Source organism: Stenella coeruleoalba, assembly GCF_951394435.1.
Source record: "Stenella coeruleoalba genome assembly, chromosome: 3".
NCBI classification, from domain to species: Eukaryota; Metazoa; Chordata; class Mammalia; order Artiodactyla; family Delphinidae; genus Stenella; species Stenella coeruleoalba.
Genome location: NC_137148.1, coordinates 37,053,584 through 37,071,645, shown reverse-complemented (window position 1 = coordinate 37,071,645; position 18,062 = coordinate 37,053,584).

The following is an 18,062-nucleotide window of genomic DNA, read 5'->3' as shown; positions in this document are numbered from 1 at the left end:
TAAATAAAAATAAATAAATAAATAAAAAGAATGTTTTCACCTTAGCCCTTTCTTTACCCTCAAAATAAAACAATCGAGGATGTATTTCTCGATTTCATTTGACGTGTAGGACGCAAAAAGCTTAGCCTGGGTTACAGATCGAGGCATATTTCTTCATCCACTTCCCATCATTCTTTAATATGTTATATTCTCTTCTGCCTTCACTTTGCTTTGCTCATATTTTTTCTCTTCCATGAAGCACTGCTCTCCTTCCCCCTACTTTAAACAACGTGACTGCTTTTCATCTTTCAATACCTAGTTCGTGTATCTGCTTTTTGTTGAAATCTTCTGATTCTCCCTGAGTTAGGTGCCCACCTTTTGGTTCTCATTGCCCTTATGATCATCTTTCTAATGTGGCATTTATAAAGTTGAATTGTAATCCTTTGCCTATTTTCCTGCACTAAGCTGTGAATTTCTTGAGAACAAGATCATGTGTGATTGCAATTTTTATATATGCCATCACTAGTAAAATGGCAGGCATGTAGTACGCTCTCAGTAAATATTGAATTAAATAGTAATCAGCATAAGAAATACAAAGTACCAATGAAATTAGACAACTGTTACTCAAATTATTATGCATATTACAGGATCCATTAGTTCATCTAACGTCATTTTCTTTCTTTTAAAATCCAAACAGGTAGCTGTATTTCTAAGTTGATACAAAAATCTTTGCTTAGCTTTGCTTCCCAGTGGTTTAGGATAAATCAAAGGAATTAAGCCACATTGTCCCTTAACCTTTAAATTGAAAAGCAAAATTAGGATGTTTTCACATTTGTAATATATAATACATTCTTAAACATATGTAAATGATAGTGGGTTTCCACTTTCATGTAATATTGATAATCATGTAATATTGTTTTTAATCATTGCAATTAGCATCAGAAGTTCCCCAACAGGAACTAAGATGATTAAGCAATAAATCAAACTAAAATATAAAATAATACATTTTAATTGTTCTGCATTTGAGGGTTTGGTTATTAGTTTTTTGTTTTCTTGGACTGAATTCTACCTAGAGGAAATGTTTAGCCTTAAGGCTAGAGAACACTAATAATTACTTAAGTTCTTGAGTATATTATTTGCTAAGACTCTGTCAGCTTTGTCATTAGAGATTTTTCTTCCTCAGTTGGAGGAAATGCAGCTATTATAGATCTTTTGAAGACCTCTGGTGGTAAAAAGGAAGCATTGTTCACCTCCTACTTCACAATTCACGAAGTTAAATTTCCCTTGGTGCACTTTCTGTTATTTAATTTCTGTTTTGCACAGGAATAATTCAAGAACTAATATAGTTTCCCAAGATATGTACTTCTGTTCTATTACCTGAGTCTTAACTTTTTCAACTATAAATTGAGTGAACAAAAACACCAACAAGAACAACAAAAACCCAAACAGTTAATCATAGTGAAGATACTTATTTATTTACTTTTGGCTGCATTGAGTCTTTGTTGCTGCACTCAGGTTTCCTCTAGTTGCAGTGAGCAGGGGTTACTCTTCGTTGCAGTGCACAGGCTGCTCATTGCCATGGCTTCTCCTGTTGCGAAGCATAGGCTCTAGGTGCGTGGGCTTCAGTAGTTGTGGCACGCGGGCTCAGTAGTTGTGGCTCACGGGGTTAGTTGCTCCGTGGCATGTGGGATCTTTCTGGACCAGGGCTTGAACCCATGTCCCCTGCATTGGCAGGCAGATTCTTAACTGCTGCGCCACCAGGGGAGCCCACAAATTTATTCTTTATTGTTTCTAAGTATAGAAGTTGGACCAGAAAAGAAGACAGTTTTTCAGTTCAATATAACAATGCTCTCTGTCAAACATGAAAAGGAATATTCACAAAGTTGAGTTTTTAAGCTCTAGCTGAATAACCATTTGTCAAGCAAGCTACAGAAGGGAGCTTTACATGGGACACATGACCTCTGCAGGTCTTCTTGCTTCAATATTTGAGAATTTTTCATCTATAATTCATCCCATCTTTGCAAACAAATTCATATTAATAACTTGCCATTTATACGAGCCATACCCAAATATAAACTTTGTTTACATGTAAATTTAGGCAAGTTCTCACCTCAATCTGGGACTCAGTTGTCTCCTATGCAAAAATGAAGGGATGGTGGTTGACTAAAATTCTGAGCATCAGAAACTGGATGCAATGCCATACTTATTGGACTTCAAATAGACCTAGTTTTAAGTTCCATCTCTGACATAATTATTAGGTCATACAAATTAAGTTCCCGGAGGTTCAATGTATTGTCTACAATATGGGAGCCATCTTCCAACACCCATTTAGTGCTTTAATTCCTTCTACAATATCATCTTCAAATATGGAAAACACTCAACGATTGCTATAAAATTATTTTCAATATATCACTGAAATCTGTCTTTCTGCAATTTTTATCCATTAGCATAGGTAACTCTTAAAAGACAAGAGTCCTCTCCTTCTCTCTTTCACATCTGTTCAAATGCTTAAGAAATTGCTTATGCTGCTAGTTAGCTAAAAATTCTTCCAACTGTCCTCATTTGATATAGTTTCAAGTTTTCTTACTGTTCTCATAATTCGCCTATGAGCTGTCTCCAGTAGGGCTGATATAAATTTAAAATAGAGCATACAGCAAGATAAAGTTTACTAGAGTTAGTAAAAGGCTGCTTCCTTCTCTGATTGCCTTAAAACTTTATGCACCTGGAATGATCCAGCCAAAATGAGAAGAAAAGGGAATAGGAATAGATAATCTTTTAAAATTCATTTCAGCCTCACATTACAGTTGCATGAATCTTCCATGTAGACGCCCCATTACTACAATCTGAGTTCAAAGGAACAACTTGGGTCATACATTCAAAATGAATGTGCAAGTTCACCTTACACATTGTCAGTGGACCGGAAAACTTGTAAAATCATTTTTATAGAAAACTGAATTTCCCAAGGTTTTACTGATTTAGTAGTTTCCAGTAAATGAAACAAATAGGTCATATTTCTTATCTCTCTGCATATATTGCAACATTTTACTATAGATATCTATGTTTAGTTTGTATTTTTCTTTATTCCACTATTATTTACACTATTCCACTATTATAAATAATAATTAGCTCCCTGTCAAGCTAAAACTTAGATGTTAACTTCGTAATTATAATTTTATGATACAGACATCATTAGTGAATGGACAATTACAGAACACAGGCTAAAACTGGATTATAAAATGAGATTCTACAGAAAATCTGTCATAGTCCAGAAAAAGCTACAGATTACTTTAACAGAGAATATTTAGGCCTTCTGGGAAGGATTCACTGTCCATAGGTTGTTTCCAAAAAACAGTTATTTGGTGTCACATTAACAAAGAGTATAAAATAGGTTTCCAAAAGGGCTAATAAAAAATTCAGTCAATGCAAACATTAGAAGCCTTCATTGTGGGGTAAGAACCAGATAACCAATATTATAATTAGGGACTCTGTTTTGGGCCTCATTACAAGAAATACAACAGATACAGAGTAGAGCTTGAACTGAAAACCCAGTTTCAGAAAAGTAAACTTTCTGCGTTTCAGTCACCTCATTTGTTATAAACACTTACCTTGAAGAGTTTCTGTGACAGTTAAAATAGGCTACAAATGATGAATTTTAGAACATGCATGTCTCAATTTCATATATGAGAAATAAATATTGTTTAATTTAGACCAAACAATTATAAGAATAGACATATTTTCTTTTAAGTAGAAAAAAATACAACAGTTAAAAATTTGCCATTATTTAACTACTTACATCCCCTCAACATTAGCGTTTTATTGTACAATTAGAGATTGCCTTTCCTACAAGTAAGTGAAATGATTCAGGAATTAATATAGAAATTTTACAATTATTATATAGATCTCAATATTGAAAATCTGTTATATTAAAACTTAAGGGTCTTGATAAAAATGCTTCCCTTAAGATGTTCTACCAAAAAAAAAAAAAAACTGACTAAACTGCACACATATGAAGATTACTCTTTGATTATGGAGATGGATACAAGTATTAGAGTCAAATCTTATTTATGGTTTCAGCACTCTGCTTCATGGTTTGCCTGATTATGTCTAATAAAAGTGAGTCATATTGTGTAATAGGTGCTAAAATTGCTATAACACTACAGATTGAAATTTATTACATTAAGGTTCAGAAATATATATACCTCATTCACTAGGCCTGAAGTGGAAGATTCTTCAGTGGAATGCCGTCATTAGCACTCTCTAATCCATAGGCGTACCTGTTTGGGAAGGAAGTTATAATTTTCTCATTACTCAAAATCGTCTCTATTAATGTAATTAGACATGGATACTTCTAATATAAAAATAAAATAGAATAAACATTATGTTACTTGAGAAGAAACAATAAAAAGCAAGATTTAAAGAAATGTAAAATTTTCAATATAAAAAGGTCACCTATTAATTAATTCTGAAATACACTTTAATATACTACAAAAAGCACACAGAGTTGGCAAAATAACTATTATCCTAATTTTCAAATGAGAAAATGGAAGTTCAGAGAAGTTAGGTGTATAACTATAGATCACATTCTTAGCAAGGGGCAGGACTGGAACTTGCACCCAGGTCTTCAGGTTCCAAAATCAGAAGATTATACTTCAGAGAAAACTTCACAGTGGGCAACTACAGACATGTTGTTGACAATAAAGCACATGGTCTCAGAATCCTATTACTGAAGAGTCTATGTATGTCTTGTTGCAATAATTTAGTAAGCTTCAGGGCTTCCAACAACCTCATAACAGGTTAAATATCTGCAGCCTTTTTTGTCTTCTTTTCAATATTTAGCTTCATACTGTAGACAGAGCACCCAAGAGAACTGTCTACAATGATAGAAATAGGCTGCATCTGTACTATCCAAAATGGTAGCCAATATCCCCATGGGACTATTGAGAACTTGAAATGTGGCTAATGTGATGGAGAAACTGAATTTTTTGTTTTATTTAATTTTAATTGATTTCAATTTAACATGCCACATGTGGTTGATGGCCACTATATTGTACAGTGCAGCTAAAGACAATATAGTGTTATAGCTCCATGTTTTGAGACCTGTTTCTTCTAATGTAAAGCAGTGGAAGATACCAATTAAAAAAAAAGAGAGAAAATTAAAAGAAACAGTTGAGATCTGAAATAAGACAACCATCTCTGTAGCATAGGTATGGAGTCAAAACACAAACATGGGCCAGCCAAGTTTAGCATCTGTAAGAAGTCAGGGCCAGATGGGAATTCCCAACTCGGCAAGTATGAGAAACTTAAAGTGATCCATGCCAGCTTAGGCAATAAAACAAATTTCATCCTACTCAAGGTTTGGTCAATTGTCCCAGTCTGTGACCAAACTCTGCCAGAGGTTAAAACTTAGATTAAGCAAGGAAAGTAGAAGCAAGCAAGTGCAGCCTAGAGGTCAGGACATGGGCCATATTCTCACCTAGCTAGTGACTAGTTTCCAGGGCTCCTGAATCTCTGAGGAACAGGAGCCCTGAGTCACAAATACAAGACCTAGTTCAGGTCTGAGAGTTCTAGCGAGTTTGGATGGAGAAAATTATAAAACTGCCAATAAGAAGTGGGTAAAAGCAGGTGAGGTAGAAATAAAATCTTCCACTCATTATAAGCCTCTAAATAATGAATAGGGAGATAGCCTACAACCTTAAAAAATAGCTGATAAATTTACTCTAAATAAAATGAAAACAAGGCAATCTGAAAATATTTTTAGAAATACGAACGTTTAGCATCCTTACCGAGCACAAAGAAGAGATAGCGCTCATCAAAATGAACAAGAAATTATGAAACCATCATGAAGAAATTATGCAAGAATGGGTGAAAACAAAATGGAAATACTAAGAAATGATCAAATAAATTCATTGAAATGAAAACTTAAAATAAGGTAAACTCCAACCTGAAGTATTGTAAAAAGAAAATTAGTAAATTCAAAGATGTAGAAAACTTCACCTAAACTGTAGACTAAAAACATAACAAAATAGAAACTTTAAAAACAAGGTTAAAAATTATAGCTTGGGAGACTCCAGCATACACATAACAGTAATTCCAGAAAATGAAGAATAAAGTAAAAATGTAAAATGACATATATAAGTTAAAAAAATCAGTAAACACAAAATCTAGCTAGGTGCTTGCTCCAATATACTCCTTAAATTTGAAGTGGGAAGTTTAACAGTGAAGATTGATAAATAGTCTCCAAGAATATAATAACCAATAAACAAATGATAGTAAATAACATAATAAAAATGGAAAAGATAATAATCATTTCTATGTAAACACATAAATGCATTGCCTTAAAATATGTAAAGTAAACATTATGGAATTATAAGATATTGATAAAAGTCAGAAATATAATTGGAGATTTAAATCTATTTCTTTTATACATGGATAGATTGAGTCAATTACTGACAACAGAGAGGATTTAAAGAACACAATAAACTCAATTACACAGACATATAATTGAGAATCCTACACCCAATAAATAATAATCTTTTCAAGCTTGCCTGAAACATTTTCAATATTTAGCCGTACTATTAAAAGATGACTTAGGGGCTTCCCTGGTGGTGCAGTGGTTGAGAGTCTACCTGCTGATGCAGGGGACACGGGTTCGTGCCCCGGCCCGGGAAGATCCCACATGCCGCAGAGCGTCTGGGCCCGTGAGCCATGGCCGCTGAGCCTGCGCGTCCGGAGCCTGTGCTCCGCAACGGGAGAGGCCACAACAGTGAGAGGCCCGCGTATCGCAAAAAAAAAAAAAAAAAAAAAAAAAAAAGATGACTTATATTTACTTATAAATTACCAAAAGAAAGATTCTAGCTTGATTTTTTCTTTGCTCAGCCTATAAATAAAACAAAAGCTCTTCAGACAAATAACACTGCTCTTTTCTGCAGACACTGGCAATTTTTATTTTCCTCCACTAGAAAATATTAACTGACTTTTGAACATTAACAAGGAACTGCTTCTATTTTAAAGGTGCAGAGGGTGAAGAAAGACTATCTTGTAGGGGAAAATTCTTATTACAAACTAAGCACTCTTCTAACAAAATTCGTAGTCTGAAGTATCAGTAACATTTCATTTATAGTCACATTTCTTTTCTAAAAAATAAAGGACATAGGTAAATTCTGATGGTAGGAAATATCCAGCCTTTTCTATCCATCCACAAACTTTCCCCAGTTCTCCCCAAGCATACTTAGATTCTTCCACATAGTCAGTATTTGATTGAATAAAAGAAAATATGTTGTCAAAGTCACCAAGAGTTTTCATTATCACTCAAACCTGTGTTAGCAATTACCAATGCCCATATTCTTTAGGAAGTGACTCATTGTAATGAAAGTACCATTGCCTTGATTCTGACAAGTTGGTGCTCGGTTGGTTGGTGGATCTTTTCACAAAAACAATAACTCATTTTGGGGACATAATTTATCTACAGTTGCACATTAGACTGGTATGAAAATAAAACTCCAGTGCACCATACAACTATCGTACCTTCCATAATTGATTTTTGTATAACCAAAAGATGTGTAACTACACTCAATTTAATCACCCTCTAATGTTTATTTCCATTTGCAGATATAATCGCATTTTGAAATTGGTTGACACTGTAATGGTATAATAGAGTCTATCTAAAGCTTGCTAACTTTTTAACTGAGTTTTTTTTATTACTCTTGTACAGAAGGACACACATAGAACCTAAACTAACTGTGACTTGTTTATTACATTTATACTAAAATATTTTGCCAAATCAGTGTGCACACATTTATTTCTAATTAGATTTTCATTTTAATCATATTGAGGACGCAATCACTTTAAAATCTGCTAAAACTTCTAAATAGGCAGCAGAACTTTATGCAATTATAGCACAATTTGCATAACAATATTGGGCAATGAACACATCCATAAGTGTATATTTCTCTAAGGATTTTCTCTAGGCTTGGACTTGTCTTGCTCTATTTTCCCTGTATGCAGGAGTCTTTTGGCTGTACCGCAGTTCCGGTGAGTTGGCTTCCTCTACTTGCTCTTAAATTCCCTTCCTACCTGTGTCTTGTAACATGTCAAAACCAATGGCCTATCATATGTGAAATCTTTAGACCATGACAAGCACTCAGGTACTGTTGCCTGAATCACCGGCTGCATTTACTGAACAGGCAGATCCTCCTCGACAACCTGCAATGTCTACCTGCCCCTCACTGGCTACTGTTAAAGTCTGTCCTGGATCCTTCATCTGCCGTGGTAGTGCTGTGTACTCGTCAGGGCTTAGCAACCCCAATACCACCTGAGACCCAGTGCTGACAGACATTCAGAAGTCGATTCAATCTGCATTGTCAGGGAAGACAGCACAGGGGAGAGGGTTGGGTTTGTTTTTTTGTTTTTTGTTTTTTCCTTTTAAAAACTGATTTTTATTCTCAGAAATGTCTCCTTGTATTCCTCCAAAGAAAGCAGTGTTAAATGAAGAATAAAGAAGGAGAATGAAGCAGAAAAGGAGGAGGAGGGGTGGAAGAGGAAGAAAAGAGGAGGAGAAATGAAAAGGAAGAGTTATATTAAAGGCTGTTTGTCATGAGAGGTGAACACATAGAAAATTTTCTCTGAAGATGTTAGAAGTCAACTCGTAATTGAAACTTCTCTTTTGCATATTTAGTGAATGATCCCGCTCTACTTGAGGAGGCAAACGGGAAATGAGATATAATTTTCCCCTAGCAGCTCAAGGAGCGTGCACTGTTTACTCGTGATTTATTGATGAAAGGATCAATAGCACTTTCTCCGTTTCCAGCTATTATTTCAACAAATAACAGTGTAACCTTGCTTGGATTCAGTGCCCCAGACACAAAAGGAAATGCAGTTCAGCAGTATACATTTCATCGACATCGTGTCCCAGACTGGTCCTTTCGTGGAGAGATTGAAGAGCAGATGAGGGACAGAATTGGTTTCCAATATTCTTTTTGCTGGAATTTACTTTATTCCTCACATGACAATATTCAACATCAGGCATTTAGCAAAACTATAATCACATATACTTTTTAAGTTAGGAAGTGTACTGTTTTCATGTAATGTTTGTCATTAGTTAAAGTTACATTGCTTTATATATAACTTTCCAGATAATGATTTTCAAATTGGGTATTGATAAACATTGAGATCTTAGCTCTCCAGCCAGGGATCGAACCCAGGCCCCCCTAACCACTGAACCACAAGGGAATTCCTGAAAATTATCAACTCTTAAAGTACTAAATCAATTATATCTAATATGATTTCTCTAAACCATATAGCTCCACATTCAATAATAAGAAATTTTGTCAATTTCCATTGCCATCTCTGGAAAACTCCACTGAACTTCATTTGAGAAAAATTTGTTTACAAGGTTATTGATAGGGTTTATTTTCCTAAGGATAGATAGAATCATAGAGAAGAGGGGGAAGATGGCGGAAGAGTAAGACGTGGAGATCACCTTCCTCCCCACAGATACACCAGAAATACATCTACATGTGGAACAACTCCTACAGAACACCTACTGAACACTGGCAGAAGACCTCAGACCTCCCAAAAGACAAGAAACTGCCCACGTACCTGGGTACGGCAAAAGAAAAAAGAATAAACTGAGACAAAAGAATAGGGATAGGACCTGCACCAGTGGGAAGGAGCCGTGAAGGAGGAAAGGTTTCCACACACTAGTAAGCCCCTTCACGGGCAGAGACTGCGGGTGGCGGAGGGGGGCGGGGAGCTTCGGAGCTGCGGAGGAGAGCGCAGCAACAGGGGTGCAGAGGGCAAAGCGGGGAGATTTCCACACAGAGGATCGGTGCAGACCAGCACTCACCAGCCCGAGAGGCTTGTCTGCTCACCCGCCGGGGTGGGCAGGGCTGGGAGCTGAGGCTTGGGCTTTGGCGGCGTGAACACAGCCTGAAGGGGTTAGTACACCACGGCTAGCCGGGAGGGAGTCCGGGAAACGGTCTGGAGCTGCCGAAGAGGCAAGAGACTTTTTCTTCCCTCTTTGTTTCCTGGTGCGCGAGGAGAAGGGATTAAGAGCGCTGCTTAAAGGAACTCCAGAGACGGCGCGAGCCGTGGCTATCAGCCCGGACCCCAGAGACGGGCATGAGGCGCTTAGGCCGCTGCTGCCGCCACCAAGAGGCCTGTGTGCGAGCACAGGTCACTATCCACACCTCCCTTCCGGGGAGCCTGTGCAGCCCTCCACTGCCAGGGTCCCGGGATCCAGGGACAACTTCCCAGGGAGAATGCACGGCGTGCCTCAGGCTGGTGCAACGTCATGCTGGCTTCTGCTGCCGCACTCCGTGCCCCTCCCTCCCCCAGCCTGAGTGACCCAGAGCCCCCGAATCAGCTGCTCCTTTAACCTGGTCCTGTCTGAGCAAAGAACAGATGCCCTCCAGTGACCTACACGCAGAGGCGGGTCCAAATCCAAAGCTGGACCCCGGGAGCTGTGCGAACAAAGAGAAAGGGAAATTTCTCCCAGCAGCCTCAGGATCAGCAGATTAAATCTCCACAATCAACTGGATGTACCCTGCACCGGTGGAATACCTGAATAGACAATGAATCATCCCAAAATGAGGAGGTGGACTTTGAGAGCAAGATACATTACTTTTTCCCCTTTTCCTCTTTTTGTGAGTGTGTATGTGTATGCTTCTGTGTGAGATTTTGTCTGTATAGCTTTGCTTTCACCATTTGCCCTAGGGTTCTGTCCGTCCGTTTTTATTGTTTGTTTTTTTCTTCTTTGTTTTTTTTATTTTAAAATATTTTTTTGTTCTTAGTAATTATTTTTTATTTTAATAACTTTATTTTATTTATCTCTATTTTATTTTATCCTCTTTCTTTCTTTCTAATTTTTCTCCCTTTTATTCTGAGCCGTGTGGATGAAAGTCTCTTGGTGCTACAGCCACAAGTCAGTAATGTGCCTCTGACGTGGGAGAGCCAACTTCAGGACACTGGTCCACAAGAGACCTCCCAGCTCCACGTAATATCAAATGGCGAAAATCTCGCAGAGATCTCCATCTCAACACCAACACCCAGCTTCACTCAACGACCAGCAAGCTACAGTGCTGGACACCCTATGCCAAACAACTAGCAAGATAGGAACACAACCTCACCCATTAGCAGAGAGGCTGCCTAAAATCATAATAAGGCCACAGACAGCCCAAAACACACCACCAGACATGGACCTGCACACCAGAAAGACAAGATCTAGCCTCATCCACCAGAACACAGGCACTAGTCCCCCACCAGGAAGCCTACACGATCCACCGAACCAACTTTACCCACTGGGGACACACACCAAAAACAACGGGAACTACGAAGCTGCAGCCTGCAAAAAGGAGACCCCAAACACAGTAAGATAAGCAAAGTGAGAAGACCAAAAAACACACAGCAGATGAAGGAGCAAGATAAAAACCCACCAGACCTAACAAATGAAGAGGAAATAGGCAGTCTACTTGAAAAAGAATTCAGAATAATGATAGTAAAGATGATCCAAAATCTTGGAAATAGAATACAGAAAATGCAGGGAACAATTAACAAGGACCTAGGAGAACTAAAGAGGAAACAAGCAATGAAGAACAACACAATAAATGAAATAAGAAATACTCTAGATGGGATCAGTAGCAGAATAACTGCGGCAGAAGAATGGATAAGTGACCTGGAAGATAAAAGAGTGAAAATAACTACTGCAGAGCAGAATAAAGAAAAAAGAACAAAAAGAACTGAGGACAGTCTCAGAGACCTCTGGGACAACATTAAATGCACCAACGTTCGAATTATAGGGTTCCCAGAAGAAGAGAAAAAGAAAGGGACAGAGAAAATATTTGAAGACATTATAGTTGAAAACTTCCCTAATATGGGAAAGGAAATAGTTATTCAAATCCAGGAAGCACAGAGAGTCCCATACAGGCTAAATCCAAGGAGAAACACACCAAGACACATATTAATCAAACTAACAAAAATTAAATACAAAGAAAACATATTAAAAGCAGCAAGGGAAAAACAACAAACAACACACAAGGGAATCCCCATAAGCTTAACAGCTGATCTTTCAGCAGAAACTCTGCAAGCCAGAAGGGACTGGTAGGACATATTTAAAGCGATGAAGGAGGAAAAACCTACAACCAAGATTACTCTACCCAGCAAGAATCTCATTCAGATTTGATGGAGAAATTAAAACCTTTACAAACAGGAAAAGCTGAGAGAGTTCAGAACCACCAAACCAGCTTTACAACAAATGCTAAAGGAACTTCTCGAGGCAAGAAACATAAGAGAAGGAAAAGACCTACAATAACAAACCCAAAACAATTAAGAAAATGGGAATAGGAACATACATATCGATAATTACCTTAAATGTAAATGGATTAAATGCTCCCACCAAAAGACACAGACTGGCTGAATGGATACAAAAACAAGACCCATATATATGCTGTCTCCAAGTGACCCACTTCAGACCTAGGGACACATACAGACTGAAAGTGAGGGCATGGAAAAAGATATTCATGCAAATGGGAACCAAAAGAAAGCTAGAGTAGCAATTCTCATATCAGACAAATAGACTTTAAAATAAAGACTATTACAAGAGACAAAGAAGGACATTACATAAAGATCAAGGGATTGATCCAAGAAGATATAATAATTGTAAATATTTATGCATCCAAAATAGAAGCACCTCAATACATAAGGCAAATACTAACAGCCATAAAAGGCGAAATTGACAGTAACACATTCATAGTAGGGAACTTTAACACCCCACTTTCACCCATGGACAGATCATCCAAAATGAAAACAAATAAGGAAACATAAGCTTTAAATGATACATTAAACAAGATGGACTTAATTGATATTTATAGGATATTCCATCCAAAAACAACAGAATACACATTCCTCTCAAGTGCTCATGGAACATTCTCCAGGATAGATCATATATTGGGTCACAAATCAAGCCTCAGTAAATTTAAGAAAATTGAAATTGTATCAAGCATCTATTCCGACCACAACGCTATGAGACTATATATCAATTACAGGAAAAGACCTGTAGAAAATACGAACACATGGAGGCTAAACAATACACTACTGAATAACGAAGTGATCACTGAAGAAATCAAAGAGGAAATCAAAAAATACCTAGGAACAAATGACAATGGAGACACAACAACCCAGAACCTATGGGATGCAGCAAAAGCAGTCCTAAGAGGGACGTTTATAGCAATACAATCCTACCTTAGGAAACAGGAAACATCTCGAATAAACAACCTAACCTTGCACCTAAAGCAATTAGAGAGAGAAGAACAAAAAACCCCAAAGTTAGCAGAAGGAAAGAAATCATAAAGATCAGATCAGAAGTAAATGAAAAAGAAATGAAGGAAACGATAGGAAAGCTCAATAAAACTAAAAGCTGGTTCTTTGAGAAGATAAACAAAATTGATAAACCATTAGCCAGACTCATCAAGAAAGAAAGGGAGAAGACTCAAATCAATAGAATTAGAAATGAAAAAGAAGTAACAACTGACACTGCAGAAATACAAAAGATCATGAGAGATTACTACAAGCAACTCTATGCCAATAAAATGGACAACCTGGAAGAAATGGACAAATTCTTAGAAATACACAACCTGCCAAGACTGAATCAGGAAGAAATAGAAAATAAGAACAGACCAATCACAAGTATTGAAATTGAAACTGTGATTAAAAATCTTCCAACAAAGAAAAGCCCAGGACCAGATGGCTTCACAGGAGAATTCTATCAAACATTTAGAGAAGAGCTAACACCTATCCTTCTCAAACTCTTCCAAAATATAGCAGAAGGAGGAACACTCCAAACTCATTCTACAAGGCCATCATCACCCTGATACCAAAACCAGACAAAGATGTCACAAAGAAAGAAAACTACAGGCCAATATCACTGATGAACATAGATGCAAAAATCCTCAACAAAATACTAGCAAACAGAATCCAACAGCACATTAAAAGGATTATACACCATGATCAAGTGGGGTTTATTCCAGGAATGCAAGGGTTCTTCAATATATGCAAATCAATCAACGTGATAAACCATATTAACAAATTGAAGGAGAAAAACCATATGATCATCTCAATAGATGCAGAGAAAGCTTTCGACAAAATTCAACACCCATTTATGATAAAAACCCTGCAGAAAGTAGGCATAGAGGGAACTTTCCTTAGCATAATAAAGGCCATATATGACAGACCCACAGCCAACATAGTCCTCTATGGTGAAAAACTGAAACCATTTCCACTAAGATCAGGAACAAGACAAGGTTGCCCACTCTCACCACTCTTATTCAACATAGCTTTGGAAGTTTTAGCCACAGCGATCAGAGAAGAAAAGGAAATAAAAGGAATGCAAATCGGAAAAGAAGAAATAAAGCTGTCACTATTTGCAGATGACATGATCCTATACATAGAGAATCCTAAAGATGCTACCAGAAAACTACTAGAGCTAATCAATGAATTTGGTAAAGTAGCGGGATACAAAATTAATGCACAGAAATCTCTGGCATTCCTATACACTAATGATGAAAAATGTGAAAGTGAAATGAAGAAAACACACCCATTTAGCATTGTAACAAACAGAAGTAAATATCTAGGAATAAACCTACCTAAGGAGACAAAAGACCTGTATGCAGAAAATTATAAGACACTGATGAAAGAAATTAAAGATGATACAAATAGATGGAGAGATATACCATGTCCTTGGATTGGAAGAATCAACATTGTGAAAATGACTCTACTATCCAAAGCAATCTACAGATTCAATGCAATCCCGATTAAACTACCACTGCCATTTTTCACAGAACTAGAACAAAAAATTTCACAATTTGTATGGAAACACAAAAGACCCCAAATAGCCAAAGCAATCTTGACAATGAAAAACGGAGCTGGAGGAATCAGGCTCCCTGACTTCAGATTATACTACAAAGCTACAGTAATCAAGATGGTATGGTACTGGCACAAAAACAGAAATACAGATTAATGGAACAGGATAGAAAGCCCAGAGATAAACCCACGCACATATGGTCACCTTATCTTTGATAAAGGAGGCAGGAATGTACAGTGGAGAAATGACAGCCTCTTCAATAAGTGGTGCTGGAAAACTGAAGAGCTACATGTAAAAGTATGAGATTAGCACACTCCCTAACACCATACACAAAAATAAGCTAAAAATGGATTAAAGACCTAAATATAAGGCCAGAAACTATCAAACTCTTAGAGGAAAACATAGGCAGAACACTATATAACATAAATCACAGCAAGATCCTTTTTGACCCACCTCCTAGAGAAATGGAACTAAAAATAAAAATAAACAAATGGGACCTAATGAAACTTCAAAGCTTTTGCACAGCAAAGGAAACCATAAGCAAGACCAAAAGACAACCCTTAGAATGGGAGAAAATATTTGCAAATGAAGCAACTGACAAAGGATTAATCTCCAAGACACACAAACAGCACATGCAGCTCAATAACAAAAAAACAAACAACCTGGGCTTCCCTGGTGGTGTAGTGGTTGAGAATCCACCTGCCGATGCAAGGGACATGGGTTCGTGCCCCAATCCGGGAAGATACCACATTCTGCGGAGCGGCTGGGCCCGTGAGCCATGGCCGCTGAGCCTGCGTGTCCGGAGCCTGTGCTCCGCAATGGGAGAGGTCACAACAGTGAAAGGCCCTCGTACCGCAAAAGAAAAAAAAAAAAACCAATGCAAAAATGGGCAGAGCTAAATAGACATTTCTCCAAAGAAAATATACAGATTTCCAACAAACACATGAAAGAATGCTCAACATCATTAATCATTAGAGAAATGCAAATCAAAACTACAATGAGATATCATCTCACACCGATCAGAATGGCCATAATCAGAAAATCCAGAAATAATAAATGCTGGAGAGGGTGTGGAGAAAAGGAAACACTCTTGCACTGCTGGTGGGAATGTGAATTGGTACAGCCGCTATGGAGAACAGTATGGAGGTTCCTTAAAAAACTACAAATAGAACTACCATATGACCCAGTAATCCCACTACTGGGCATATACCCTGAGAAAACCATAATTCAAAAAGAGTCATGTACCAAAATGTTCATTGCAGCTCTATTTACAATAGCCAGGAGATGGAAGCAACCTAAGTGTCCATCAACAGATGAATGGATAAAGAAAATGTGGCACATATATACAATGGAACATTACTCAGTCATAAAAAGGAACGAAACTGAGTTATTTGTAGTGAGGTGGATGGACCTAGAGTCTGTCACACAGAGTGAAGTAAGTCAGAAAGATAAAGACAAATACCGTATGCTAACACATATATATGGAATCTAAGAAAAAAAAAAGGTCATGAAGAACCTAGGGGTAAGACGGGAATAAAGACACAGGCCTACTAGAGAATGGACTTGAGGATATGGGGAGGGGGAAGGGTAAGCTGTGACAATGTGAGAGAGTTGCATGGACATATATACACTACCAAATATAAAATAGATAGCTAGTGGGAAGCAGCCGCATAGCACAGGGAGATCAGCTCGGTGGTTTGTGACCACCTAGAGGGGTGGGATAGGGAGGGTGGGAGGGAGGGAGATGCAAGAGAGAAGAGATATGGGAACATATGTATATGTATAACTGATTCACTTTGTTATAAAGCAGAAACTAACACATCATTGTAAAGCAATTATACTCCAATAAAGACGTTAAAACAAACAAACAAACAAGAAACAATGGAAAGATAATGTGTATTTGTATTTTATTGAATCTTTCTATCCAGAGAAACAAACCATCAGTCTATTTATTCATGTCTTCTTTCATTTTCTTCAGTGAATTTTGTCTGTATAATTCTGTACAATTCTGCATAATATGTCAATATAATTTTTTGATAAGTTTGTGTTTTCTAGGAATATAATCACAAAATCTGAAAACAATAATTAAATCATCACTTTACAAAAATAAAGAATCATAGAGAAATGCAACATGTCAATGATAGAAATACAAAGCTGTACACAAAATAACGAAAGATTAGAGGTTCTTTAACTGTCTAATCAGAGTAATAATGGAATGAATTATGGGATATTAAACTAATGAAATATTCTGCAGATATTCATAACTGTATCTCTGAGAAGTTTATAATAATACAGCAAAATATGATGTGTACTGGTAAAAAGAAAACTAAATAGAATTTGATATTGCTTATATACACCTATGAAAATCCCTAAAGGTGAACATAGATAAAACATTAGAAGAAAATATACTAAAGGTTAAAAGACACGACCTTTGAAGGATAATATTTAAAGTGGGTTTTTTTATCTTATTTCTCCTTTTTGTATTTTCTAAATTTCCTCTAATAAGAAAGGAAAACATTTTTAAAATAAGAAACTGTACAGTTTTTTTCTCCTTTCTTTCAGTTGGATCGCCCCGGTATGGCTTTATTACTTTATAACAGTGACATTTTCTGATCTGGGAAATAACCTCACAAAATGGGAAAGCAAATTCAAAAATCAATTTTCATTTGTTTTAAATTATATGTGATTTTGAATTCTTCATTCTTCACCAATAATCTAAAGGTAACACACAAAAAAGGTAAAACTTGGAAGTCCTGTCATTTCTTATTTAAATCCAACATGGTGGATAGCATGTGTGTAGCATGAAGTGTTACTTTGAAATCATTTCTTTTCCAAAGTGACAAACTACCAAATGAAAAAGAAGACATGTTTGTGAAAAAAGTAATTTCCAATATTGTTAGATGGAACTATAACAGGTTTAGCTAAGCAAGGACTAAACAAGGGATCATTTATATATTTAATGAATCACATAGGGAATAAGTTATTTATAGAATTGTAATTTAGTGTATTTGTTAAATTTCACTGGTATTAAAAAAATCATTATCATAGCACAGTTATTGCTTTTTGAAATTTATTATTTCTTTAATAATCACTATGTGAGAAACTACCCTTTAAAATACGTCTTAGGGTCTTCTTCCATGTAGAACATATGATACCTAATATCATGTGAGCTCTTAATTTAACCATCTGAGAAATAATATAGTATAATTACCTACCATTTTTAATCTAT